The sequence below is a fragment of the Ovis canadensis genome, chromosome 3 (assembly GCF_042477335.2).
Source record: "Ovis canadensis isolate MfBH-ARS-UI-01 breed Bighorn chromosome 3, ARS-UI_OviCan_v2, whole genome shotgun sequence".
NCBI classification, from domain to species: domain Eukaryota; kingdom Metazoa; phylum Chordata; class Mammalia; order Artiodactyla; family Bovidae; genus Ovis; species Ovis canadensis.
Genome location: NC_091247.1, coordinates 135,794,238 through 135,820,752, shown reverse-complemented (window position 1 = coordinate 135,820,752; position 26,515 = coordinate 135,794,238). Strand labels below are relative to the sequence as shown.

Below are 26,515 nucleotides of genomic sequence, written 5' to 3'. Positions count from 1 at the left end.
CACGATGTGGGTAGATTAAATCTCTCCCTCAGATCCTTCAAACAAGTTACACTGCAATCAAACTGCAGTCCTGCTGGGTAACCCCACTAGAACCTCACTTACTTTGTGGAGGAGGGGGAATGTGGATTCTACCCAGTTCATTCAAAACTTACACAAACAGAAGGTAAAGCTGGCTTTTCTCCATCTCCCCCGACCCCCTACCTGCTCATCTTGGAATGGGGACTCCATCTAGTTCCTCAGATCTGCTGGCCCTGCTCACAGAACAGTGTTTGTGCTCAGTGGGAACAATCTGTTCATGACAAGACACCAGATCCTGTCTGAACCACAGCAGCTATGGGAAAACAATATGCCTATAGCCAGCACCAAAGTCTGGTCTGCACTTCGTGGCTGACATTGCCCCACCAGAGAATCGGCAGGCAGCGGCGAAACCCTGCCTGAGTAGCAGGCTCTGACAATCACCTTGGCCATTGCCCCTGCCCCTGCTTCCCCTTCCATGTCCATGCCCCTCCATTTCAGCATTTGGTCTGCAGGCAATATCCTCTGGCTCCAGATCAACTTTTTTTTTCGCAGCACCCTTAGCAAGTCGGGTAAAAGGTGCTTCCGGCTTGCCCTAGACTCCAACCTGCTCTCAGATACCCCAGAAACAGCTTTTTTTTCCAAGCATATATTCTTCCCCTTTCCTGGGGAGCTCTAAGCTCATTCTTCCCCCTTCCCTAGCTCAGTTCCATCCTCTTCCTCAGGCCAGTGGCTCCCCAATATCCACAGAACCCAAGAGAAGCGCACACCATGCCAGCAAGTCCCCCTTGTTCCTGGCATCTGCATCGCTGAGGCCCCTTTGGCTTTGAGACAATGTCATACAGACCCCAGCAGGTAAACCAGAGACCTCAACCTAAAATAGTAATAAGGATGAGAAGAAACCAACGATACTGGTCTTTTCGATTTCCCTAATGGGGTGGACAACGTGAATGCAGGAGGAGATACTACATTTAGGCACAGAAAAGTGCATCAGGAGATAAAAGTCACATTTAATTGTTACTGCTTTGTGAAAGCCCAAAGACTACTGCATTGCTTAACAACTTCTGCAGCATCTTGCTGGATTCAAGTTCTGTGGTTCTTGGCCACTTGGGACATTTTTGCAAGGTTAGATTCCTAGCATCCAGTGAAAAAAGGAAAGGGACTTTGACACTTGATCTCCAGTTATAGAATAAGTGTTTGTTCTTACTTAATTATACAATCCCCACAACTCTATCAGGCGTTGGCAAAGTTCTCTACGCACCATTTTAATGCTTTGTGATGTAATTCTTTTATGATTTAACATGTGTCATGTGTAAATCATTAAGCATGATTTAACATGCTTAAATTTATATTTCCTGCCTACTATTCTTCCCACACTAATTTGAACCATACAAAAAAACTTATACAAAAGAAGAGAAACTGCATTCAGGACAAGTAAGGAGATTGCATTGAAACAAATGCAATCCTGATTCAATCCTGATTAAAGTTAGCACTTTATATAACAATACAGGATACGACAAAAATCAACTCAAGATGCCTTGTACTGCAATTGCATTCTAATTAACCAACTCCAGTTACAAATTTTACACCAACTGTAAATCACAGACTGAAGTAAAACTCAAGTCTGAGCCAGAGGTTGCTTTCCTTGGACCGGGAAACAAGTTATCCACTTTGCACACAACAGACAGCGGAAGAGAAAATGGTTATAAAGGACAATTAATTCTCATTTGGTAAACAGCTAGATTTTAAATACCACAGAAACTATGTCTAAATGACATTATTAGAAATTAGAGTAAAAATAAAAATTATAAATAAAATCTATCATTTATTAAAGTTTAACATGCACTAATTAGTAGGTTAGCCAATTTACATACATTGTCTTGTTTGATCTTAAAAAAAAAAAAAGTTTACACTAGGGTTCACACTTTGTATTGTACATCCGAAGGGTTTGATAAACACATATGCCGTGTGTGCACCATTACCTCACACAAGATAGTTTCACTGTTTTGAAAATCCGCTGTGTTTCATGCATTCATTCCTCAGCCCCTCAGCCCAAACTCCAGGCAACCAGCAATCTTTCAATCGTCTCCAAAGTTTTACCTTTTCCAGTATGTCATATATTAACAGAATCATACAGTATGGATCTTTTTCAGACTACCTTCCTCCCCTGAGTAATAAGCATTTAAAGTTCCTCCAAGTCTTTTCATGACTTGATAGTTCAATCCGTTTTATTGCTGAACGATATTCCATCACATGGATGTACCGGTTTATTTATCCATTCAATTACGAAAGGGCATCTTGGTTGCTTCCAATTTTGGCATTTATGAATAAAGCTACTATAAACATTTGTGTGTAGCTTTTTGTGTGGACATAAGTTTTCAACTATTTAGGCAGAACCTCAGAGCAGGACTTTTGGATCATGTGGTAAGATTATGTTTATCTTTTTAAGAAATTGCCAAAGTGTCTTGCAAAGTGCTATTCTACTTTGCTTTCTTATTTCTTATCTTTTAGCTACCCCTCAGTGTATGTATGTTATACCTGTCAGATGAGAAAACTGAGATTCCAAGAGATTACATAATTTGTCCAAAGTTATGCAAAAGAGTAATGGCTAATGCCAGCATTCAAGTTTGGGTTGGTCTGGCTTTAAAGGTAGTGATCTTGCACTATACTGTACCAAGTGAACCAAACACTCAGCCAAATCAGGGTCCTTTAATGGTGTGAGAGTATGTTGCCAATCTTTACTCTGTGAGTTAATGTTCCTGTCTTGAGTCTAAAACCAGACACCAGGAAAACATCCTGTTGCACAAGCCTTATAACTTTCCCCCTAGAATCATTCTCTCCTCCTCCTCTGCCACATCTCCGGGGAGGGATTTCAGGCCCTGTGAACAGGCAGAGGACAGGTATTAGAAGTAGCCCCACCTCAATATCTCAATATCTCAATACAATACAGCTCCAGTTGAAGGCAAAGACATTAAACTCTGTAGTAACACTCCATTCAGAGAAGGCAATGGCAACCCACTCCAGTATTCTTGCCTGGAAAATCCCATGGACGGAGGAGCCTGGTAGGCCGTAGTCCATGGGGTCATGAAGAGTTGGACACTTACTGAGCGACTTCACTTTCACTTTTCACTTTCATGCATTGGAGAAGGAAATGGCAACCCACTTCAGTGTTCTTGCCTGGAGAATCCCAGGGACAGGGGAGCCTGGTGGGCTGCCATCTGTGGGGTCGCACAGAATCGGACACGACTGAAGCGACTTAGCAGCAACAGCAGCAGCAGCAACACTCCATTAAAACACACACACACACTCTCAGTAATACAAATACTAACCAAATGCCTCAGCATCAGGTTTCTGATTTCAGGGCTTCTTTCAAAGATCGAGAATACCAGCTGCTTTGGGATGGAAGGCTGGGGGAAAAGCCATGTGCTGCCACTTGTAAGTTTTTTTTTTCCAGAAACAATTTAAGATGACTATCATAGACTCATGCTGTTCTTGTTCAGTCACTCAGTCGTGTCTGACTCTGCAGCCTCAGGACTGCAACACACCAGGCTCTCCCATCCTTCACTATCTCCCAGAGTTTGTTTAAAATCATGTCCATCGAGTTGGTGATGCTATCTAACCATCTCATCCTCTGCCTCCTCCTTCTCCTTTTGCCGTCAATCTTTCCCAGCATCAGGGGCTTTTCTAATGAGTTGGCCCTTCACATCAGGTGGCCAAAGTATTGGAGCTTCAGCATCTGTCCTTCCAATATACCTGCAAGTTAACTAAGGGATTTACTGACTCTAAAATGTTTTTATGTTTTCACCTCAAGACAAGGGAGTTTTGCATTGCACTTCTGAGGTATTCCTAATTTTTAAGCAGGGCAGAAACCTAGGTACACCAGCACCTCAGGTAACTGATCATCACAATGTACAGTGTAGGTGTTGGGGGGAGTGACAGGCAGGGATGGCTGGGGAAAGCAGGGACCACAGTCAGCCTATCTTCACTATTAGGCTTACTTACTTAGTGTGACCTTGAAGCATGATATGGAGACCATCCCACCATCTAGAAGGTGGAGGATAATACTTTTCACACAATAACACACATATCAGCCATACTGATACTGCAAAGAGCCTAGTGAAATTCCCTAAAGAGTATCAATTCTTTCTCTTCCCCTCTCCTCCTTTCAGCAATTCCAACTACATCAGTCACACCAGCCTTCAAACAGGGCACAGAATGTCCTACTTCTAGAGGTAGCACAATTTGGTACAGCTTGGAGAAATAGCTTAAGAAGAAGAGTGATGCTTGCTCTCATGGATAATATTAATGCAATCTGGTTAATTTAGGGAGTGTGCTTTACAGAGTAATTTGGATGAGCCTAGAAGCACCACCCTCTGCTAATGGTCATCTCTTTAAAATTTTATTAAGGAAATGCCACAGACCTGGGACCCAGAGCAGCTCAGAGGCGGTGAACAATAGCTCTTCAAGTGTGCAATAAAAAATGGCCTCCAATAAAACTACATTGCAAAAAATGGGAAAGAAACAAAATGAAAAGAGTAAAAAAGCTGAAGAGGCAGAATCTGAAGAATTTGTAGTAGAAAAAGCACTGGACCGCTGTGTAGCGAACGGGAAGGCGGAGTGTTTCCTGAAGTGGAAGGGGTTTACAGATGCAGACAATACTTGGGAACCTGAAGAAAATTTAGATTGTCCAGAGTTAACTGAAGCATTTCTTAATTCTAAAAAAGCTGATAAAGAAAAAGATGGAACAAAAAGAAAATCTTTGTCTGACAGTGAATCTGATGACAGCAAATCAAAGAAGAAGAGATGCTGCTGATAAACCAAGAGGTTTTGCCAGAGGTCTTGATCCAGAATGAATAATACGTGCCCCAGACAGCACTGGAGAATTAATGCTCCTCATGAAATGCAAAGATTCCGATGAGGCAGACTTGGTGCTGGCAAAAGAGGCAAACATGAAGTGTCCTCAAATTGTAATTGCTTTTTATGAAGAGAGACTAACCTGGCATTCTTGTCCAGAAGATGAGTCTCAATAATTGTTTGCATTGCCATATATATATATATACACACACACACACACATATAAAATGTGGGTCTTGGTTTTTTGATTTCTTGCTGCTGCTAAGTTGCTTCAGTCATGTCCGACTCTGTGTGACCCCATAGACGGCAGCCACCAGGCTCCCCCGTCCCTGGGATTCTCCAGGCAAGAACACTGAAGTGGGTTGCCATTTCCTTCTCCAATGCGTGAAAGTGAAGTCGCTCAGTCGTGTCTGACTCTTAGCGATCCCATGGACCGCAGCCTACCAGGCTCCTCCATCCATGGGATTTTCCAGGGAAGAGTGCTGGAGTGGGTTGCCATTGCCCTCTCCGTTTGATTTCTTAGTGTGAAGAAACAACTACATTCTAATGAAAATCAGGTTTGATATTTGTTTTGTAGTAGTATTGGGGAAGTTACATTTTTTTTTTCCCCATCTATAGCACTGGTTACTTTGAACAAATAAAAGCTTTCTGTAGTTGCTTCCTTCAGCAGGAAAGAATTTGATACCATAGTATATTATTTCCTTAGCGTTAGAGAACAGTTCTTCTAAATGTTGCAGGAGATCTCCATAGTCATTACTCAGTAAGAATTTAGAATTTGCATTTAACTCATATATGCTTGAGGACCATTCTAAGTTTTTTGTATGTATATACATAAAAGACATATGTAAATAGTTTGGGAGTTAATTTTTTGTTGTGGTTTCTGTTTTGGTAAATATATTTAAACAACAGCCTTTCATAACCATGGAAAAGCCCATGTTCTGGAATTATATCATTTTGAGCAACGTAAGAAATAACTTCAACTTAGATTGAAAATTTAAGTCTTAACCTTTCAAATTAAATAATTTCGTAATTAATTAGACAACTTAAGCAGTTTAAATTGGGTAATTTTTTAAAGCATCCCTATCAGAATCTGTATCCATATCTGCATATAAATGCAGTTTTATATGCAGAAACCCTGGAAAGAGAGTTTTTATCACTATCAACAACCTTCCCAACCAAATGAAAAATGTAGAAAAATTCTGGTATGTTTTAATATAGCAAAGCAAAACTTAGTTAAATGGACACTCGATGGTACTTTTTGGTGAACCATTGTTTTACAAGAAACTGAAGTCTCTGTGCTATATTTCGGAAAGGCTATGATATGTGGGATGTCTTAGATTTGTTCATGGAAACCTAATCAGATAGTTTTAAAATATTGGCAATTTACGATCTATAGGAATAAATGAGTGAACAAACTTCTCTAATCTACGCTTGACCTGCATGGTTTTTCAGACTTGACTCCAATCCATTCCTTACATGAGGCTCAATTTTCTCAGTATTTTGGGTTACTAGTTCAGCAGAAGCCAAGACAAACAATAACTTTGTAGTAATCAGAATGTTATTCAACTGTATATTGTTTACTTTATTGTAAATACTGGTGAACAGTGGTCAATAAATAGTTTTATATTCCTTTAAAAAATAAAAATAAAAATTATTAAGAAGGTATATAACTTTTCAGCTGTTGGCAGAATATTTCTTTGGCTGCCACTTGTAGTAATGGCAAGATTTCAGTTAGGGAGGACACAAGCTGAGTAAAAGAGACGAGACTGTTGGATATAACAGCAGGCTAAATTCATGGAAATTTTGTGCCCAGGTCTTTATTTGCCAAGGGAGGACTATGGATTTAATTCATATTACTCTCTAGATAGGAAAGGGGAGAAGGAATGTGAAAACCAGCTACGCCGAGATGCTCGCTCATTATTTATTTATTCAACAATGAAAACTACTTACTGTGATTATGAAGTGGTAAAGAGATAAGGGCAGTAAGTTGTACAAACTAGACCTTACAGTTTAAAATGCAACCACTCAAGCCCTGCAGAGTGAGGGCTCTGGCTTTCCAGATTCTGTCATTACACAATGACAGAAGGAAGGGACTCTGATTATCTAGTCTGATTGCTCACATCCCTCCAATTAAGATAAAGGAAACTGGAAATGGCCTGCTTTAAATGATTTCCCCAAGATCACGTAGCTAATTTATGCAAAGATGGGATTAAGTGCTCAAATATCTCCATCCCTGACCCAGTGTGCTTTCCAGTAGATCCATGTTCCTTCAACTGAGGCAGAACCACTTCCTGGGGCACAAGCAGTATGCAAGGCAACAGGATAAACATGGTGCATTTTCCTGGAGGGCTGATTCTGTTAAGTGATAAGCATTTTTCTATAGTTAGAAAATGCAGCCACCATCGAGTCTACAAGTAACAAATACTGGAGAGGATGTGGAGAAACTTAACACTGTTGGTGGGAATGGAAATTGGTGCAGCCACTATGGAGAACAGTAGGGAGAGTCCTTAACAGACTACAGGTAGAGTCAGCACATGGTCCAACTCTAATTCCGAAAGATACATGCACCCCAATGTTCACAGCAGCACTATTTACAAGAGCCGAGACACAGAAGCAACCTAAGTGCCCATCAACATACGTGTGAATAAGGAAGATGCGCTGTATACACATACACGTGTGTACATATATATATTAAGTGAAAGTGAAAGTCGCTCAGTCGTGTCCGACTCTGCGAACCCATGGACTCTCTAGTCCATGGAATTCTCCAGGCCAGAGTACTGAAGTGGGTAGCCGTTCCCTTCTCCAGGGGATCTTCCAGACCCAGGAATCGAACCGGGGTCTCTTGCATTGCAGGTGTATTCTCTACCAGCTGAGCTACCAGGGAAGATACAAACACACAATGGAATATTCAGTTCAGTTCAGTTCAGTTGCTCAGTCGTGTCCGACTCTTTGCGACCCCATGAATCACAGCACGCCAGGCTTCCCTGTCTATCACCAGCTCCCGGAGTTCACTCAGACTCACATCCATCGAGTCCGTGATGCCATCCAGCCATCTCATCCTCTGTCGTCCCCTTCTCCTCCTGCCCCCAATCCCTCCCAGCATCAGAGTCTTTTCCAATGAGTCAACTCTTCGCATGAGGTGGCCAAAGTACTGGAGCTTCAGCTTTAGCATCATTCCTTCCAAAGAAATCCCAGGGCTGATCTCCTTCAGAATGGACTGGTTGGATCTCCTTGCAGTCCAAGGGACTCTCAAGAGTCTTCTCCAACACCACAGTTCAAAAGCATCAATTCTTCGGCGCTCAGCTTTCTTCACAGTCCAACTCTTAACCAATCATAAAAAGAAAATGAAATTTTGCCATTTGCAGCAACGTGGATGGACCTAGAGATTATCATACTAAATGAGGTAAGTCAGACAGAGAAAGACAAATATCGTGCTATATCACATCTATGTGGAATCTAAAAAAAAAAAAAGATACAAACAAAACAGAAACAGACGAGGCTGCAAGGTATCCATCAGGGCCACAATCTCTCCCAGAAGTTTCTATGCCAGCAGTTTTCAAAGTCTTCAAATGGACCTTCTAAGGCACAGTTTTACAAAGTGAATTGCTATACCCTCAACCTGCACCTGCACTTTTTTGTTCTAAAACTGCCTGAGAGATCTCCAGCATAAGCAACACTCTTTCTCCTACTCTCCAGGGGGCAGGGGGCGGGGGAGCTGCGGGGGGAGTCATACTGTTCAAATATCTCCAATCTTCCTAAGGTGTACTTCCCTACATGACTCCAAATATTGGTCTGGGGAGGCCATGGGCTTTTCTGCCTCCCCCTGTCCTGTAAACAGGTCTGAAAAGGTGAGCTTGGACAGGCTAGGAAGTTCTGAATTCAGAAAGGTAACAAATTACTGATGTGGATTATTTTTAAATTAACTGCAATTAAAAAAAAAAAAAAACCTGAAACCTCTAGATTTCCTCAGATCTTCTGAACAAGGTCTGCTGCTGCTGCTGCTAAGTCGCTTCAGTCGTGTCCGACCCTGTGCGACCCCATAGACGGCAGCCCACCAGGCTCCCCCATCCCTGGGATTCTCCAGGCAAGAACACTGGAGTGGGTTGCCATTTCCTTCTCCAATGCATGAAAGTGAAACATGAAAGTGAAGTCACTGAGTCGTGTCCAACTCTCAGCAACCCCATGGACTGCAGCCTACCAGGCTCCTCCGTTCATGGGATTTTCCAGGCAAGAGTACTGGAGTGGGGTGCCATTGCCTTCTCCGAACAAGGTCTACACATAAGTTTTGTTTCTAATTGATTTCTTTACAGATGTAACATGGTATTCAGCGAGGTCATTAATTTCATACAAGATCAATGTTCACCTTCCTTCCACTTATGAAATGTGTAATGTTTTCTATCTCCTATTAAAAAAAAATGATGAAAACATTTAGATGCCAAGTTAAAAATGCAAGGAAGTACGTGGTTTTTAAAAAAATTCCTTTTATGAGGCATCCAGCAAAAAGTTTGAAGACCATGGACCTATATTTACTTCTCTCAAGACAATGCTTCTGTTTTGTGAAGTTGAGTTGAAAATTAATTTTCCAGAATAAGCAAGACTACATCTAGTAAAAATACTCCTTCTGGTTTTAGACACATGGATAGCACCTTTCCCTGACTCCCAGCACTTAAACAAAATATTTATTTTACATTTCATTTAGGATGGGAGAGAGTGCCAGATGACTATCTTCAGTCACTCATCACTATTTGGAAAATAATCTGGTCTCTATGGTGAAAGTGTTTAGCAACCCGAAAGCCTTACCCTGATCTCTTATAAACACTGCACATCAAAACACTAAAATAAAGCAATTACTGTGTGCTTTATATTCACAGCATTTCTCAGCAAGAACAGGTAAGGTGTGAAGGGCTGAGAGAGCAGAAGAGAAGCAGAAGTAGCTCATCAGTGGGTCAAGGACATCTAATTAGTTTCAAAACCACCAGAGGAAATGAATTACAGCTACAACAAGGAAATTACTATAGCTTTAAGAATATTTAGGACATAAAGATAACTGGTACCTTACTCAGAAATGACTTATTGAACTCATCATGGTCCTTAAAACAAAATTCTAATGAGGTAGATGAAACTGGAGCTGATTATACAGAGGGAAGTAAGCCAGAAAGAAAAACACCAATACAGTATACTAACGCATATATATGGAATTTAGAAAGATGGTAACGATAACCCTGTATGTGAGACAGAGAAGAGATACAGATGTATAGAACAGTCTTTTGGACTCTGTGGGAGAGGGAAAGGGTGGGATGATTTGGGAGAATGGCATTGAAACATGTACAATATCATATAAGAAACGAATCATCGGTCCAGGTTTGATGCAGGTTACAGGATGCTCAGGGCTGGTGCAGTGGGATGACCCAGAGGGATGGTACGGGGAGGGAGGTGAGAGGGGGTTTCAGGATGGGGAACACGTGTACACCTGTGGTGGATTCATGTTGATGTATGGCAAAACCAATACAATATGGTAAAGTTAAAAAAAGTAACTTGAATATATATTCTGGGAAACCTTAAAAGCAACAGTCATTACATTTGGCTAACTCATCATCCATAACTTCCACTTATTAGCTCTCACCACCTTTGTGTGACAGGTGCTTAATAAGCACCTTTTAGAGTTCTGGGAAGTTAAGGATCAGGGAAATCAGTGCAAGGTCAAAGACAGGGTCTAGGGACAAACTAAGATGTGATCTGAACCTATTAATCTTTCAGCTTTCGGTTCTAGTTATGTGTTTACTACCCTCCTCCTCCCTTCTTCCTGGCCATGAGGTTTTATTTTCCAACTGTTTCGCTTGGTGTGAATTAGAAGGGTGACACCCTAACAGAGAGATGCAGCAGCTAGCCACATTTCAACAGCAGGTGGAGGGGGGGCAATGATTTAGAAGGAAACAGAATCTCAATTGTGTGGCTTGCCCAAGGGCCTGACCACAACATTCAGCAGCTCATCCTGATGAATGCCCCATGATTCCAGCAGACATCCAGGGCCACATTTCATTGTTCTCCAGAGCCATGGGGACTTCCTTAGTTCCAGCCAGATCTCACATGGTCTGGCTATGTCAACGCTTGCCAGACATGGGCTGAACACCGAAAAGTTCCTCTCAGATGTTTCTGGTCTACACCTGGCTCTGCAATTCCAATATGGAGATGTTTGCAATAATACCTGTGAAGACTAAATATTTACATTTGCCCTTGACTGTCTGGCATCATTTTAATAGCCTGGATATATTTCAGCTGCCTAGGAACATGTTCATTAACGTCAATCTTGTGAAAATGCAGTTAAGCAAGCACCCAAGCTTCCAGGGATCGATACTAGGCACTAAAGACCTTTAAACGTACGTGCTGTACAGAGACAGACAGATAAAAGTTTGTTTCTTGTGAAATGGTATTATTAGTCTTCTATTGCTACCACAGCAAATGACTACAAACCTAGCAATTTAATCTTACAGCTACGTAGGGCAGAAGTCTGACGTGGATCTCACCGAGCTAAAATCAAAGCATCAGCAGGGCTGTGTTCCTTTTTGGAAGCACTGGGAAGGATTCTGCTTCCTTGCCTTCTCCAGCTTCTAAAGACATCCTGAAATCTTTGGCTCATGGCCCCTTCCCCTCATCTTCAAAGTGGGCCAAATCCTCATGTCACATCTCTCTGACCCACTCTTTTGCCTTCCTTTTCTTCTTCATGTGATTAGGATGGATCCATCTAGATAATCCAGGATAATCTCTTCATCTCAAAATCAGTACCCTTAATCACATCTAAAGAGTCTCTTTTGCCATATAAGGTAACATATTCCCAGGTCCTGGAGATTAAGACGTGTACAACTTCGGGGGTGATAGGGTCATCTTTTGGCCTACCACAGATGAGTTTCTATTTTGTTTGGTTTATTTTCCACTTCAGCTGGAAGTAATCTGAGACTTCTGCTTCTCAGAATGCCAGGAGAGACAGATCTCCTGAGTTAAGACTTGCTAACAGCTTATTGGCAAGGCAGGCACTTTCAGTTTTTGGATGGTTTTAGATGCTTCATGCCAAAAGGTAGATGTGGAATGACTTTAAGGGAAAGTGTGTTTGTTATGTGTGTCTGCTCAGTCGTGTCTGACTGTTTGCAAACCCATGGACTGTAGCCCACCAGGATCCTCTGTCCATGGAATTTTCCAGGCAAGAATACTGGAGGGGGTTGCCATGCCCTCCTCCAGGGGATCTTCCTGACCCAGGAATCAAACTTGTGTCTCCTGCATTGGCAGGCAGCTTCTTTACCACTATGCTACCCGAGAAGCCCCATACTTGTTAAGTGAAGTGGAGTGAAGTGAAATCGCTCAGTCGTGTCCAACTCTTTGCGACCCCATGGACTGCAGCCTACCAGGCTCCTCCATCCATGGGATTTTCCAGGTAAGAGTACTGGAGTGGGGTGCCATTTTCTTCTCCAGGGGAAATTCCCGACCCAGGGATCGAACCCAGGTCTTCCGCATTGTAGGCAGACGCTTTACTGTCTGAGCCATCAGGGAAGCCCCCATACTCGTTCAGTTCAGTTCAGTTCAGTTCAATGGCTCAGTCATATCCGACTCTTTGTAACCCCATGAATTGCAGCACGCCAGGCCTCCCTGTCCATCACCAACTCCTGGAGTTCACTCATACTCATGTCCATAGAGTCGGTGATGCCATCCAGCCATCTCATCCTCTGTCGTCCCCTTCTCCTCCTGCCCCCAATCCCTCCCAGCATCAGTTAAGGTAGGTGCAAATATAGTAGGTATTTCTTCTCTTGCTCACAAATGGCACTGGGCAGGAGAACAGGTTGGAGAGGTGGGCCTCCTCCCTGCATGACCAACAAGACTGCCTAGCATTATGCGTCCCCACTAACAAGATATATTTGAGAACCCACAGCACCACCAGTGAAGAGTCCCTGCCTGAACTATTTAGCCAGAGTTTAATCAAACCTCTAGATCCAGCTACTAGTTTATAGAAAATGGAAGACCATATTCACCACCACAAGAATAAAATTACCCAAATGTGAAAAAATGTAAAAGATAAATGAGACATCTACCTTAACAATGTATTCCAAAATAAATAACATTAAAAAATCAAGTTTATCAGGGAAAAAACCCGCTATCCACTGGTGACCATACTTTGTGCTCTTGACTTGAGGTAAGCTGGTATATTCAGAGATAGGATCCATCTCCTCACAAAGCACTGGGTGCTGGGGCCCTGGTTGTTTTGATGTAACAGTTTACTAATCTCTGCTACAAAACTCTGTTTGTACAGCAAACAAATTCTGATTTAGTGGTTTTTTGGAGGTGAGTACAGTTGACTCTTGAACAAGGTGGGGGATTAAGAGCCCCGATTTCCAAGCAGTCAAAAATCTGCATATAACTGAATAGTTAGCCCTTGCCCCTCTGCATCTGGTTTTCCCATCAGTGGTTCCAAAACCACAACCAATAAAAACGTGATGAACATTACGTATTTATTGAAAAAAAAATCCACGCATCCGTGGACCTGCACAGTTCAAGAATCGACTGTAATTCTGATTCACAGACATAAACAGATTAACTGCCTGTGTATTTTCCTCAGTGATCAAGAACAAAACAGTCATTACTTCATACCTCAGCTTTGTTCTCATAACCTCAAGTCAATGACTCAGTTTCTTCAGTTACTGAAATCTCTGAAATCAGTTAAAAACTGAAGATTTATTCTAGTAAACATCTTTCAGTGGAAATTTTCCACTTAAAAAAAAACAAAAACCACAAAAAACAGCAGCTTGGACATGCTTGCTGTTGAATCCCCCGGCCTTTCTAACCGGAGACTGCAGGTCGTGACTAGCTGGGGGAGGGAGAGGAACAATGGGTACTTCCTTTGTAAAAGGGCAAAGGATACTTTAGGAAATGTTTTGTTGCGTTTATGTGCACACGGATGTGTGTGCTGGGTCAAGATGTAAAATAAATTTCAAAAAGCCTGAATCTGGCTGCTTTACACACCCGGCACAGTCAGCATCACAAACGCAACTTAAGAAACTGAAATCAAGAGGCAGGAGTCCCTTAGGAGATGATCCCAAATACGGTTAAATTTGGCTTCCCAGGTGGCCCTAGTGGTAAAGAATCTGCCTGCCAGTGCAGGAGACCCAAGAGATGAGGTTTTGATCCCTGGGTCAGGAAGATCGTCCTTGGAGGAGGAAATGGCAACCCACTCCAGCCTTCTTGCCTGGGAAATCCCATGGACAGAGGAGCCTAGTGGGCTCGGTCCATGGGGTCGCAAAGACTCAGATGCGACTGAGCACACAGCACAATCTTTTAGTCCATCCTAAAGGAGACCAGGCCTGAGTGTTCACTGGAGGGACTGACGCTGAAGCTGAAACTCCAATACTTTGGCCACCTGATGCAAAGAGCTGACTCACTGGAAAAGACCCTGATGCTGGGAAAAGATTGAGGGCAGGAGGAGAAAGGGACGACAAGAGGATAAAAGGCTTGGATGGCATCACCAACTCAATGGACATGAGTTTGGGTGGACTCCGGGAGTTGGTGATGGACAGGGAGGCCTGGTGTGCTGCGGTTCATGGGGTCATAAAGAGTCGGACACCACTGAGCAACTGAACTGAACTGAAATAAAAATAACTAGTTCATATAGAACTTTTGGATTCCCTGGGTCCTCAAACCTCAAGCTGAGAAAGAATAATACAGTTCCAAGTTGTTCATTTTAAGATAAGGAAACCAAACCACAGATACCCCTCTGCATCCCTGGCCCTGGCCCCACCTATGCTCTCAGAACTCTGCTCCTGGAGTCCCCTTCTCTTCTGCAGGCTGGCAGAGGGCTGGGCACCTGTGGCTACACACCCAGATTACAAGACCCCGGGTGGGCTGCTGGCTGGCATTCCCAGGACCACAGAGAGCAATTCCTCAGCATTCCTCAGCTTGCTGTCCTAGGCCTCACACGTCCTCACTATCCCAGTGTTAAGTAGGGGAAGGGTTTGCACAAGGAGTCAGCCACATGGTTCAGGTCAGCTCTTCAGTAATAGTAGAGTGATAGCAACAGCTGTGACCTGGTGGCTAGCTCATGCTGGGGACCTGAGCTCTCGCAGTCTCTTCCAACCTTAGAGAGAAAGAATAATGGTTCAGAGTCCAGGCTGTGGAGTTCAGATCCCAACCACTACCTACTAGCTGTGTGACCTTGAGCCAGTCACTTGACCTCTCTGTGTCTCCGTTTCCAGCCCTATGCAATGGGGAAGGATGATAACTGCCATCTCATAGGATTGTTATAAGGAATGAATGAATATGTATAAAATGCTTAGAACAATGACTGGCATAGCTCTTATTTTACTTCATCAATCTTATTTCCCACCACACCTCTTCACTTACCCTTCACTCTAGGGTGAAGAGGGAATGAAAACACTTCTAGTATACCTTTACTTATGTCTCCCAAGACATTTATTCAGCAGACGTTTCCAGGGAATCACAAAACACAGACAAGATACAGTTTCCTGCCTTCAAGATAAGTATAACTTCCTAGAAAACGGATACACGCAACCAATTACAAAGAATGCGCTGAATGCAGAAACGAAGAAGTGAACAAAGCATTATCTGATCAGGGATGAGAAAGAAGCACAGATGAGGAGTTACAGGGAAGCCTGATGAGACTAATAAAGGAGGCGATGCTTCAACTGAGGCTCACACGGTGCAGGAAAAAACTGTTTCCAGTCTTGCACAAAACCTTACTTATTCTCGTAATAAATTACCCAAAGTCTAAAAGATGCTGCTAGAATGGAAAAGCAGAAACAGCTGATTCACAGGGTGCTGGGAGTGCGGACTCAATTCCGAGAGCTGCTGAGCTACAGGAACTGCCTCCTTTGGGCTCTCTATTCACACAGCTCCACCCTGACAACCTTTCTGCCAGACGTTTGAGACACATTTGGCTGAATGTGTCCCTTTGTCTTCTGATTTAACATTGTTCTTGGTACAGAGTTATGAATTGTTATAATGTTCTTTGTGCAATAAAGAAAATTTTAATAGAATTACAGACATACAAACACACCAAACGCATAAAATCCAATATTAGTAGGTGAGCCACCTACCTGCAGTGGTAAAATTCTTTGGCCAACGGTTTACCAGGTACTACCTGGATGCAGCCCAGGTGTCAGCTAGGGCTCTCCCTGACCTTCAGGAAATCAGCTCAAGCTTTCATGAACTCTATAGCTTCTGGGATCCCAAAGTTCTCAACATCTGGTGAGATTATATTCTCCAGGTTCCCTTTACTTTCTGGGCTCCAGATCTTATCAGTGTTGCCTCCACCCTATACTGCATCAACTGTTCTGTGAACCTCTGCATTCCCAAGCTCACCCCTGAAATCCATTCCAAGCTGGGCAGGCACAGGCAGAGGAGAGGCCTCACAGAGACATCGGAGATCACAAGGGCAGTGTGTTCCCCACCCTCAGCCCTGCCCACGACCTCCTGCTCTGAGCTGGTGCTCTGTCCCTCCTCCACCTCCCCCTCTCTTTTATTCTTGCCCGTACCCGCCTCGCTCTCAACAACCGGACTCTCACAGCGAAGCTCTGCCAAAATGCAGGCCTTTGGGGCCTCTTACTCTTCCTCAAGCACTCATCAAGGGGTTTTCTTCAAGGTTATTTCCTTCATAAAGCAACGTGGGCTGCCAGATGTTCAGATGATAGCATTTCCATTTTCCCTAGCTTCTGAGCTAAATTTTATATTGGAGAGGAGGGGCTGATCCCGGTGTGCCAAGGGATGCAACAATGGCTGGCACGAGAAGCAGAGGTGGGACCATGGCATGCTACATGCCCTCGGGGCCAACCTCAAGGGTGGAAGAGAGGTTTGCAAAGGGCTGGAACTCTTAACAGAGGCAGAGGAGGATATGAACTAGCAAAATTAAAATTACTCATTAACCCTAGGGCCTGAGGAAACAGGGGCTTCAAGTAAAAACTCCTGAGAAAAATTATAACCTTGACAAGGAAAGGTCTAGCCCCATTAAAATGTTTTCACTGATCTAATAGTAAATACTTAACATTTGTAAGGAGTAAGTACTATTCAGATAACTTTTATATAGTAATCAAGGTGAAGGTGAAGGTGAAGTCGCTCAGTCGTGTCTGACTCTTTGAGACCCCGTGGACTGCAGCCTACCAGGCTCCTCCGTCCATGGGATTCTCCAGGCAAGAATACTGGAGTGGGTTGCCATTTCCTTCTCCAATAAGGAACAACTTAACAAAACAACAGTCTTCTATTTATACCCTGCAAAGAATGTCAAGCACAAAATTGTTAGCTGTAGCAGAAAAAAAAAACTCACACAATGGCTTAGCTTTATATAGTTTTTCCTTAAGTTATAATTCTTTGAGAAAGAGCCTAAAATTTTTCAGTAAAGAAAAAACTTTAACCTCCCAACCACTTTATCAAGCAGAAATAGAGAGCTATTTCTGTACTCATTAGATAAACAGACAAAAAATGGTGATTCCAACTTATCCCCCATCCAGGAGATTCTTAAAATCTTGACCTACTCTAGGGTATGAGAAAGGATTCCACTTTGATCAGGAGTTTCCTTATGCCCTCTTTAAAGAAGGGTAGAATTTGCTCAAATCTCTGAGTCAGACCTGATACTCAAATTCATAACTTTACCCCTGCTCTAGTTATTTTACAAAAGGTTGCACAATTATATTAAAATTAGAATGTGAGCATAGCTTTTAGTTATATAGACAAGCCTGGGAAATGGCCTTTCTAGCATTTGATCTAAGTAAACTAGAAATTGACGAGCTGTTTTCTGCAGAAAGAGAAACACAGAGGGGAAGGGAAAGGAGGAGCAAGCTGACAACGATGGGCAGAGAAAGATGAAAACAAACAAGTGTGTCTTAGATCAAAGAGTGGATGGAGCCGCCGGAGCTCTGCTGCTCTTGGTTCAGAGGAAGGAAAGGTCCTGGCCCTACTGATGAAGGGTGTGAAGTTCAAATTCTGCTGGAGAAGAGATGCAAGCAATCGTGAAAGGGTCTTTTTGAGAAATAGGGAAACACGACAAGACCCTTCGATATGGTACCCCAGAGAGAATCTGAAATTACGAAGATCCTAAAGTACAGTATTTCTTTAATGACTGCAGCCTTCCAGGCTCCTCCGTCCATGGGATTTTCCAGGCTCCTCCGTCCATGGGATTTTCCAGGCAAGAGTACTGCAGTGGGGTGCCACTGCCTTCTCCTGAACAAGGCTCACCCAGTACATAAGCACAGCACCCAGATGAGCAGACGATGGAGGGTGGGGGAAGAAATAAGGATAAGGTTGCTTAAATTAGCCCTTGAAAGCCAAGGTCTTTGATGGGGAATCAGAAACTAAAGTCATTTGTTTGTTTATTCATGCAAAAAGTATGCCTCTGTATGTTCCAGATACTGTTCTAGGTACCAGAGATCCAGTACTGAACAAGCAGAACCTGCTCTCTGGGGTTCATAGGTTAGGGGCAAAAGTAAGCATGCAAATACACAAATATATATGCATGTTTTATTAATATATAAATTCAAAGAAAACAGGCTTTGGGCTAGAGTGTGACCTAGGGTCAGATGCTTTAAGTAGTGTGGTCAGGGAAACCCTCCTGGGGAGGGGACTTGAGCTAAGGCCTAAGTAATGAGAGGAAGTCAGTCTTATGTAATGGCCTGTATACCAATGAGAGAACTGCAAAGACTTGAGGCAGGACCCCCATTTGAGGTATCTGAAGATCAGAAATATCTGATCTGATGAAAGTGATGAGCCATGGAAGAGCAATGAGGGACAAGGTACAGGCATAGGCAGGAGCCACAGGATAAAGGAGTCTGGATTTTCTTCTAAGTGTGACAGGAAGGCAATGGAGGATTTTAAGTAGGAAAATGACATTTCTATTTTAAAAGACCCCTCCAGTTGCTATCTCAGGTAGACTGTGTGTGCAAGCATAGACGCAGACAGGCAGGTAAGGAGGTCATCTGGAAGTCCAGCAAGAGATGTCGGAGGTTTGCATAGGGTGGTAGCAGAGAGGGGGAGATAACGGATCTGGGTAAATATGGGGGTATTTCAGTAGGTGATCCCGACAGACTGGATGTGGGAGATGGGGGGAACAGAGCAATCACGGATGGTGCTCGGGTGTGGGGCTCAGGCGGCTGGGTGTGTAATGGGGTTATTTACTGAGATGTGGATGACGGGGAGGACCAGGCCTGATGGTGAAAAGAGGAGTGAGATGAAGAGTTCTGATCTCAATATATAAAATGTGAGCTGCCTCTCAGACTGCAAGTCTGAAAGTCAGGGTTACAGAGATGTTAGTAAACAGAAAGTAGGTAAAGCAACAAGACCCACTGAGACTGCCCAGAGAAAGAGTATGGAGAAGTCCCAGGAGGCTTTCCAATAGCCAGAGGTCAGGAGGTGGAGGAACAATCAAGGAGGTACAGAAACAAGAGGTGTGAGTTGACATCAGCCAAGACAAGAAAATATTCCAAGAAGGAAAAAGTGTCCTGTGGTATCAAATATTGCTGAAAGTCAAGTAACGTGAAAAAAGAATTAACCACCATATATGGCAAGATGGAGATCAGAGGTACCTTAACAGAGATACCTGAGGACTGGAGGGATGGAAACTGACCCGAGTGACAACAGAGTGGAGGATGCAGAAAGAGAAAGGGGTTATACGGAGAGCTCCTTCTAGAAACGCTGTTACAAAGGAGACCAGAGAATGCAGTAGGTAGGGTGGGGGGCTGAGGAAGAGCTCTTTTGTTGATGTTCTTGTTTTTTTGTCGTTGTTGTTAACTTTTGTTTTCTAAGACATAGAAAAACAGAACAGTGGATGAATGCCCCATGTTATCCGGCTTTGACAGCTTTCTCCTCCCCATCATACTTCATCTGCCGCCCCTACCCCCAGCTCATTCCCAATTCTCCACCCAGAGGGCTGTTTTGAAGAAAAGCCCAGACATTATTTCAAGGAAAGCTGATTTTTATTTTAAGTGAGAAATACTGTTATGAAGAAGGAAAAGAGAAAGCCCGATTAAACAATGCTATCACTGAAAAAATTCAAACTCCACTACACTAACAGAGTAACTTCAATAAAAGGTATAAAAGTTATTTTTCCTTTAAAGCAGGGATTCTCGAACTATGGCCCACAGTCTGCAGGTGGGCCATGAGGGGCTTCCAGGTAAGCAGCAAGCGGGGCACACCCAAGTTCTTTCCTCAGCTCTCATGTATGGGGGAAGAAGAAATCCAAGTTCATGGTCTTTATTTTGTTCTTGTGCATGAATAAGTAGTATAACTTATTAAGTGAGTTATTTAGGTTTACTAAAATTAGTACATTACTAGAGTTTGCAAATGACTCTCATTCAAAATTATGCTAAGCAGTCTGACTGCCATGCAATGTCTGGCACTGTGGCAGAACATTTACAGATGGTGGGAATTTCTGTAAATTGGAAGAATAATGCCTAATCACCCATGGATGTCTTGAGTTACTTGTGCTTGCAATTCTCCTATTTTTGCTTTTTGACTCCAAATTACTTCAGCAACAATTTAGTTTACTGTGGGTTGTTTATATGCAGTGATACATATTTGTATCATTAACACTAATTTGTTCATTCATTGGTTAACTGTGGTCCAGGGTACAAAGATTTGAGGAAGAAAAAGTTAACACAAAGGAAATTGTATATGTTGCTAACTGTTTTCTGTGGCTTGAGGGGGATTTTATCATTTTATTTTAGCTGTGGAAAACCTCAATCCTGTAGAGACAGTATAACAATTATGAGCTCTAACTGGATATAGAGAGTCTATGTTCAAATCAAGGTTTTGTTGCTTAAGAGCTGTGTAACCTTGGAAAACTAAGTTACTTAACTTTTCTGTTCCTCAGTTTCATCATCTGTAAAATGGGAATAATAATAGCAGATGCCTCATATCTTTAAATGAGTGAATATCCATAAATGGGTAACTGGCACATATTAAGTTCTATATTTTTCCATAAAAAATACTATACCCATTACAACAACAGTTGCTACTATTATTACAGTTTGTGACACCAGGGTTCTAGGAACACTGAAAATTACTAAATTATAGCTTGAAATTGACTTAAGTGGTAGAGATAAGAGCATAAACAGAAGCTAGCTTTATACCCAAACCTATTTAATACATAATAAACCCAACTAGAACCCCAGGTGTTACAGCATATATATTACAATATCGTTACCTCATTATTCTTATGTAAGATAATATGTTATATACAAATTTTTTTTTTATTTTTTACAAATGAATTCTGAAGTATTTAAGAGAGACATGTCATGTTATCTAGGACTTTCTTTAAAACACTTCAGCAAGGACAAAGCAAATAAGTCATCTCACCTATAGTAATAGTAATATAGGTGAGATAACTTATATTCACCAAGAGGAACACTGGCCTGGATTTGGGATCCTGGAACCCTGGTGCAGAAAGCACTGAGAAGACATGAATGAACCCTTTCATGAATGCCAGGCCTGCCTTGAAGAACACTATAAAACAGGTTGAAGAGCTTCTTCAGCCCCCTCTCGTCCCCTTTCTGCAAGCCTGTCCTGCTTCTGAACTCCTCCTTCCTAAGACCCCAGGGCCCTTATTTTGTCCACAGTCTTACTGTGACGCTCACCGTGGCAGTTCTCCCGCAGAGTATACCCGCGTGCTCACTCGCTTCAGTCACGTCTGACTCGGCGACGCTACGGACCCTATGGTCGTAGCCTGCCAGGCTCCTCTGTCCGTGGCAAGAATCCTGGCGTGGGTTGCCGTGTCCTCCTCCACGGGATCTTTCCCACCCAGGGATTGAACCCGCATCTCACGTCTCCAGAATTGGCAGGCAGGTTCTTTACCACTAAGCCATCTGGGAAGCCCCTAGTACATCTCAAAATATAATCTTCAAAAATGAATTCTTTCTCTACTCCAGCTAGGTGTGAGGAGCAAAATGCTTTCTTTTCTTTTCTTTTCTTTTTCAATTTTTATTTTTACTTTATTTTGCTTTACAATACTGTATTGGTTTTGCCATACATTGACATGAATCAGCCACGGGTGTACATGAGTTCCCAATCCTGAACTCCCCTCCCACCTCCCACCCCATATCATCTCTCTGGATCATTCCCGTGCACCAGTTTACAATTACTTGTATATGATTATTAACACCTTGAGTCTCAGAAGTATCTATTCTTGAAAGAGAGTTCTTATCAAAATATCTAATTACTGGACACTTAGAGGAACAAATCTACGTGAAAAAATTCAAACAGTCTGGGCCACCATAGAGCATTTTCTGGAAGCTGGCCATGAAATGAAAAATTCATTAGCATTATTTTCATGGTTTCTTTTCTTTCTTTGAAACAATGTACTCAACATTCAAAAAACTAAGATCATGGCATCTACTCCCATCACCTCATGGCATATAGACGGGGAAACAATGGAAACAGTGACAGACTTTCTTTTCCTGGGCTCCAAAATCCCTGCGGATGGTGACTGCAGCCATGAAATTAAAAGATGTTTGCTCCTTGAAAAAAAAGCTATGACAAACCTAGGCAGTATATTAAAAAGCAGAGATATCACTTTGCTGACAAAGGTCTGTATAATCAAAGCTATGGGTTTCCCAGTAGTCATGTATAGGTGTGAGAGTTGGACCATTAGAAGGCTGAGTGACAAAGAATTGATTCTTTCAAACTGGTGCTGGAGAAGACTCTTGAGAGTCCCTTGAATGCAAGGAGATCAAACCAGTCAATCCTAAAGGAAATCAACCTGCATACTCATTGGAAGGACTGGCGCTGAAGCTGCAATACTTTGGTTACCTGATGAGAAGAATCAACTCATTGGAAAAGACCCTGATGCTGGGAAAGAGTGAGGGCAGGAGGAGAAGGGGGTGACAGACGATGAGATGGTCGGATGGCATCATCGACTCAATGGACACTAGTTTGAGCAAACTCTGGGAGACAGTGAAGGACTGGGAAGCCTAGCATGCTGCAGTCCATGGTGTCTCAAAGAGCTGGACATGTCTGAGCGACTGAAAAACAACAAAGTATTTTATCTAATCTATTTCTAATCTATCTAATCTGTTTCCTTTTAACAGCTCCTATGGTAGCAGAGACCACAGTGTTTTGAGTGAAAGGAGGGAAGAAAAGTGGGAGAGGGGGCTGGGGTTAGCCATTTGTATGAGAGAGAGACAGAAAGAGAGAGATGATTTATTTTTGCAGGAGATGATGATAATAATCACCGTTAATTAAGTGGCTTCTTTCCTTTCTCTTTTGGAGGGTGTAAATGTGATTGTTATTCATAAGAAATTCACATCTAGTTAAAACTTTGGACCAAGAGAGTTAATTCCTAAGGTCAGGGCAAATTTGAGGACTGATCATGCTTAAACATAAAGAACTATATTGGTTTTCCAAATCTACTATAATCTTTGGTTTTCTAGTCCAAGTATCCCTTGCCCAAAGAAAAGTCAGCAGATTAAATCATAGTCAGCACATTTCATTCTCTGACTCACTACAAAAAAAGGATTTTAGGGGATTTCCATCAAGATCATATAAAGGTATCAATATTCAAAAAATATAGAGTCTTAAGAGAGGGAAATATAGATAAAATGGAAATTCAAGACCAGTGAAAATATGAACACAAGTATGCAGACCACAATTGTTAGAACTACGCTTCAAGTTTACTTCTGAGTTTCTTGGGAGCCAGAAAGAAGAAAGGAGCAGCATTCATTATAGTTGTCAGAAAGGAGAACACGTACTGCTTCTACCCAGGGAAACAAAGTTCTTCCTGAGCAGAATTCCACAAGTATTTTTCAAATGGACTGTGACTTTGTGATCTTGAGTAATAGAGGTGACAACATCCCCGACTCTGGGAACTTGGGCCAGGGCAACACTGTTTAGTAGGAGCTCCTGCATAATTATATTAAGCGACAGGCTCCTCTGGGGGCAGGGCAGGGGAGGGGCGGGTATGGAAGGGGCCTTCTGTCCAATTTACAGAAGCAATATATGTACACAATTTTCTAAAATCAGGTCTACCACCTGGATTACAAATTTAAAAGAACTTCTAAAGAGTTCAGACTACTTTTACATATTGGAAAAATCACTAATTAGCCCACAATAGAGAATTTGTGAAGGAAGAAAAAAATAAAACAGAATAACTGGGACAATGTTTAGTTTTTCTTTCTAGAATGCTATTCTCTACAGCAAAATGTGTTTTCCAAAATATCCCTCCTTCCAGAATAATGAAACTGTACAATTTCTACCAACCTTACTTAAGTATACTTGACAAACAGTAAACTGCATATATTTTGGTATGCACTGTGATACGATGTGATATAGGCACACCTCCGTGAAACAATCACCACAACCAAGATAACATCCGTTATCCATTGTCAAAGATAATATCTATTATCCCCCAATTCTCTGCTGCCCCTCTGTCATCAGTTCAGTTCAGTTCAGTTCAGTAGCTCAGTCATGTCCGACTCTTTGCAACCCCATGAATCGCAGCACGCCAGGCCTCCCTGTCCATCACCATCGCACGGAGTTCACTCAGACTCACATCCATCGAGTCGGTGATGCCATCCAGCCATCTCATCCTCTGTCATCCTCCTCTCCTCCTGCCCCCAATCCCTCCCAGCATCAGAGTCTTTTCCAATGAGTCAATTCTTCCCATGAGGTGGCCAAAGTATTGGAGTTTCAGCTTTAGCATCATTCCTTCCAAAGAAATCCCAGGGCTGATCTCCTTTAGAATGGACTGGTTGGATCTCCTTGCAGTCCAGGGGACTCTCAAGAGTCTTCTCCAACACCACAGTTCAAAAGCATCAATTCTTCGGCGCTCAGCTTTCTTCACAGTCCAACTCTCAACATCCATATGTGACCAGTGGAAAAACCATAGCCTTGACTAGACGGACCTTTGTTGGCAAAGTAATGTCTCTGTTTTTCAATATGCTATCTAGGTTGGTCATAACTTTTCTTCCAAGGAGTAAGCATCTTTTAATTTCACGGCTGCAATCAACATCTGCAGTGATTTTGGAGCCCCAAAAAATAAAGTCTGACACTGTTTCCACTGTTTCCCCATCTATTTCCCATGAAGTGATGGGACCAGATGCCATGATCTTAGTTTTCTGAATGTTGAGCTTTAAGCCAACCTTTTCACTCTCCTCTTTCACTTTTCATCAAGAGGCTTTAGTTCCTCTTCACTTTCTGCCATAAAGGTGGTGTCATCTGCATACCTGAGGTTATTGATATTTCTCCTGGCAATCTTGATTCCAGCTTGTGCTTCTTCCAGCCCAGCGTTTATCATGATGTACTCTGCATATAAGTTAAATAAGCAGGGTGACAGTATACAAGCCTTGACATACTCCTTTTTCTATTTGGAACCAGTCTGTTGTTCCATGTCCAGTTGTAACTGTTGCTTCCTGACCTGCATATAGGTTTCTCAAGAGGCAGGTTAGGTGGTCTGGTATTCCCATCTCTTTCAGAATTTTCCACAGCTTATTGTGATCCACACAGTCAAAGGCTTTGGCAGAGTCAATAAAGCAGAAATAGATGTTTTTCTGGAACTCTCTTGCTTTTTTGATGATCCAGCAGATGTTCGCAATTTGATCTCTGGTTCCTCTGCCTTTTCTAAAACCAGCTTGAACACCTGGAAGTTCACGGTTCACATATTGCTGAAGCCTGGCTTGGAGAATTTTGAGCATTACTTTAGTAGCATGTGAGATGAGTGCAATTGTGCAGTAGTATGAGCATTCTTTGGCATTGCCTTTCTTTGGGATTGGAATGAAAATTGCCCTTTCTAGTCCTGTGGCCACTGCTGAGTTTTCCACATTTGCTGGCATATTGAGTGCAGCACTTTCACAACATCATCTTTCAGGATTTGAAATAGCTCAACTGGAATTCCATCACCTCCACTAGCTTTGTTCGTAGTGATGCTTCCTAAGGCCCACTTGACTTCACATTCCAGGATGTCTGGCTCTAGGTGAGTGATCACACCATTGTGATTATCTTGGTCGTGAAGATCTTTTTCGTACAGTTCTTCCGTGTATTCTTGCCACCTCTTCTTAATATCTTCTGCTTCTGTTAGGTCCATACCAATTCTGTCCTTTATCATCACTCCCTCCCAAATCCAGGGCAACCACTGTTTTGCTCTCAACTTTTAACGCTATATAATTTTTTGAAATTTTCAATCGAAAACAAAAATCTAAATTTAACATTGTTTTGCATGTTTCCTTTAGTCAGTCCCTGTTTCTTCTAAACCAATCAATCACCCTATGTTCTCTCCCTAAGATTATAAACCACTGAAAGTTCCATGCTTTGTCTTCTGGTTCCTTCAAGCTCTCACAGAGCCTGCTATATCAAGGTGGCAGCACAGTCCGCTCGAGAAAGATGCAGTGACCACCTTTCCCAGAAGCTACTAAATCCACTCAAGTTACTCATTGAATAGGTTTGTATTCTTGCATATTGGGCTTCCTTGAGTGAAGTCTGTATCCTTGTCATCATTATCACAAATGCCTGATGATGACTGGCACACGTGCATGCGTGCTCAGTCACCTCAGTCGGGTCTGGTCCTTTGGGACGCTATGGATTATAGCCCGCCAGGCTCCTCTGTCCATTGGATTCTCCCAACAAGAATACTGAAGTGGGGGGCCATTTCCTACTCCTGGGGAACTTCCCGACCCAG

General features: G+C 42.5%; 1 protein-coding gene and 1 pseudogene across 1 annotated transcript in view; one reads left to right on the top strand and one right to left on the bottom strand.

Annotated features, from left to right (window-relative positions):
* Positions 1-26,515, bottom strand: part of CRADD (CASP2 and RIPK1 domain containing adaptor with death domain) — a 190,464-nt gene that overhangs the window by 39,123 nt on the left and 124,826 nt on the right. The gene's annotated exons all lie outside the window — the stretch shown is intronic.
* Positions 4,438-5,045, top strand: LOC138437257 (chromobox protein homolog 3 pseudogene; annotated as a pseudogene).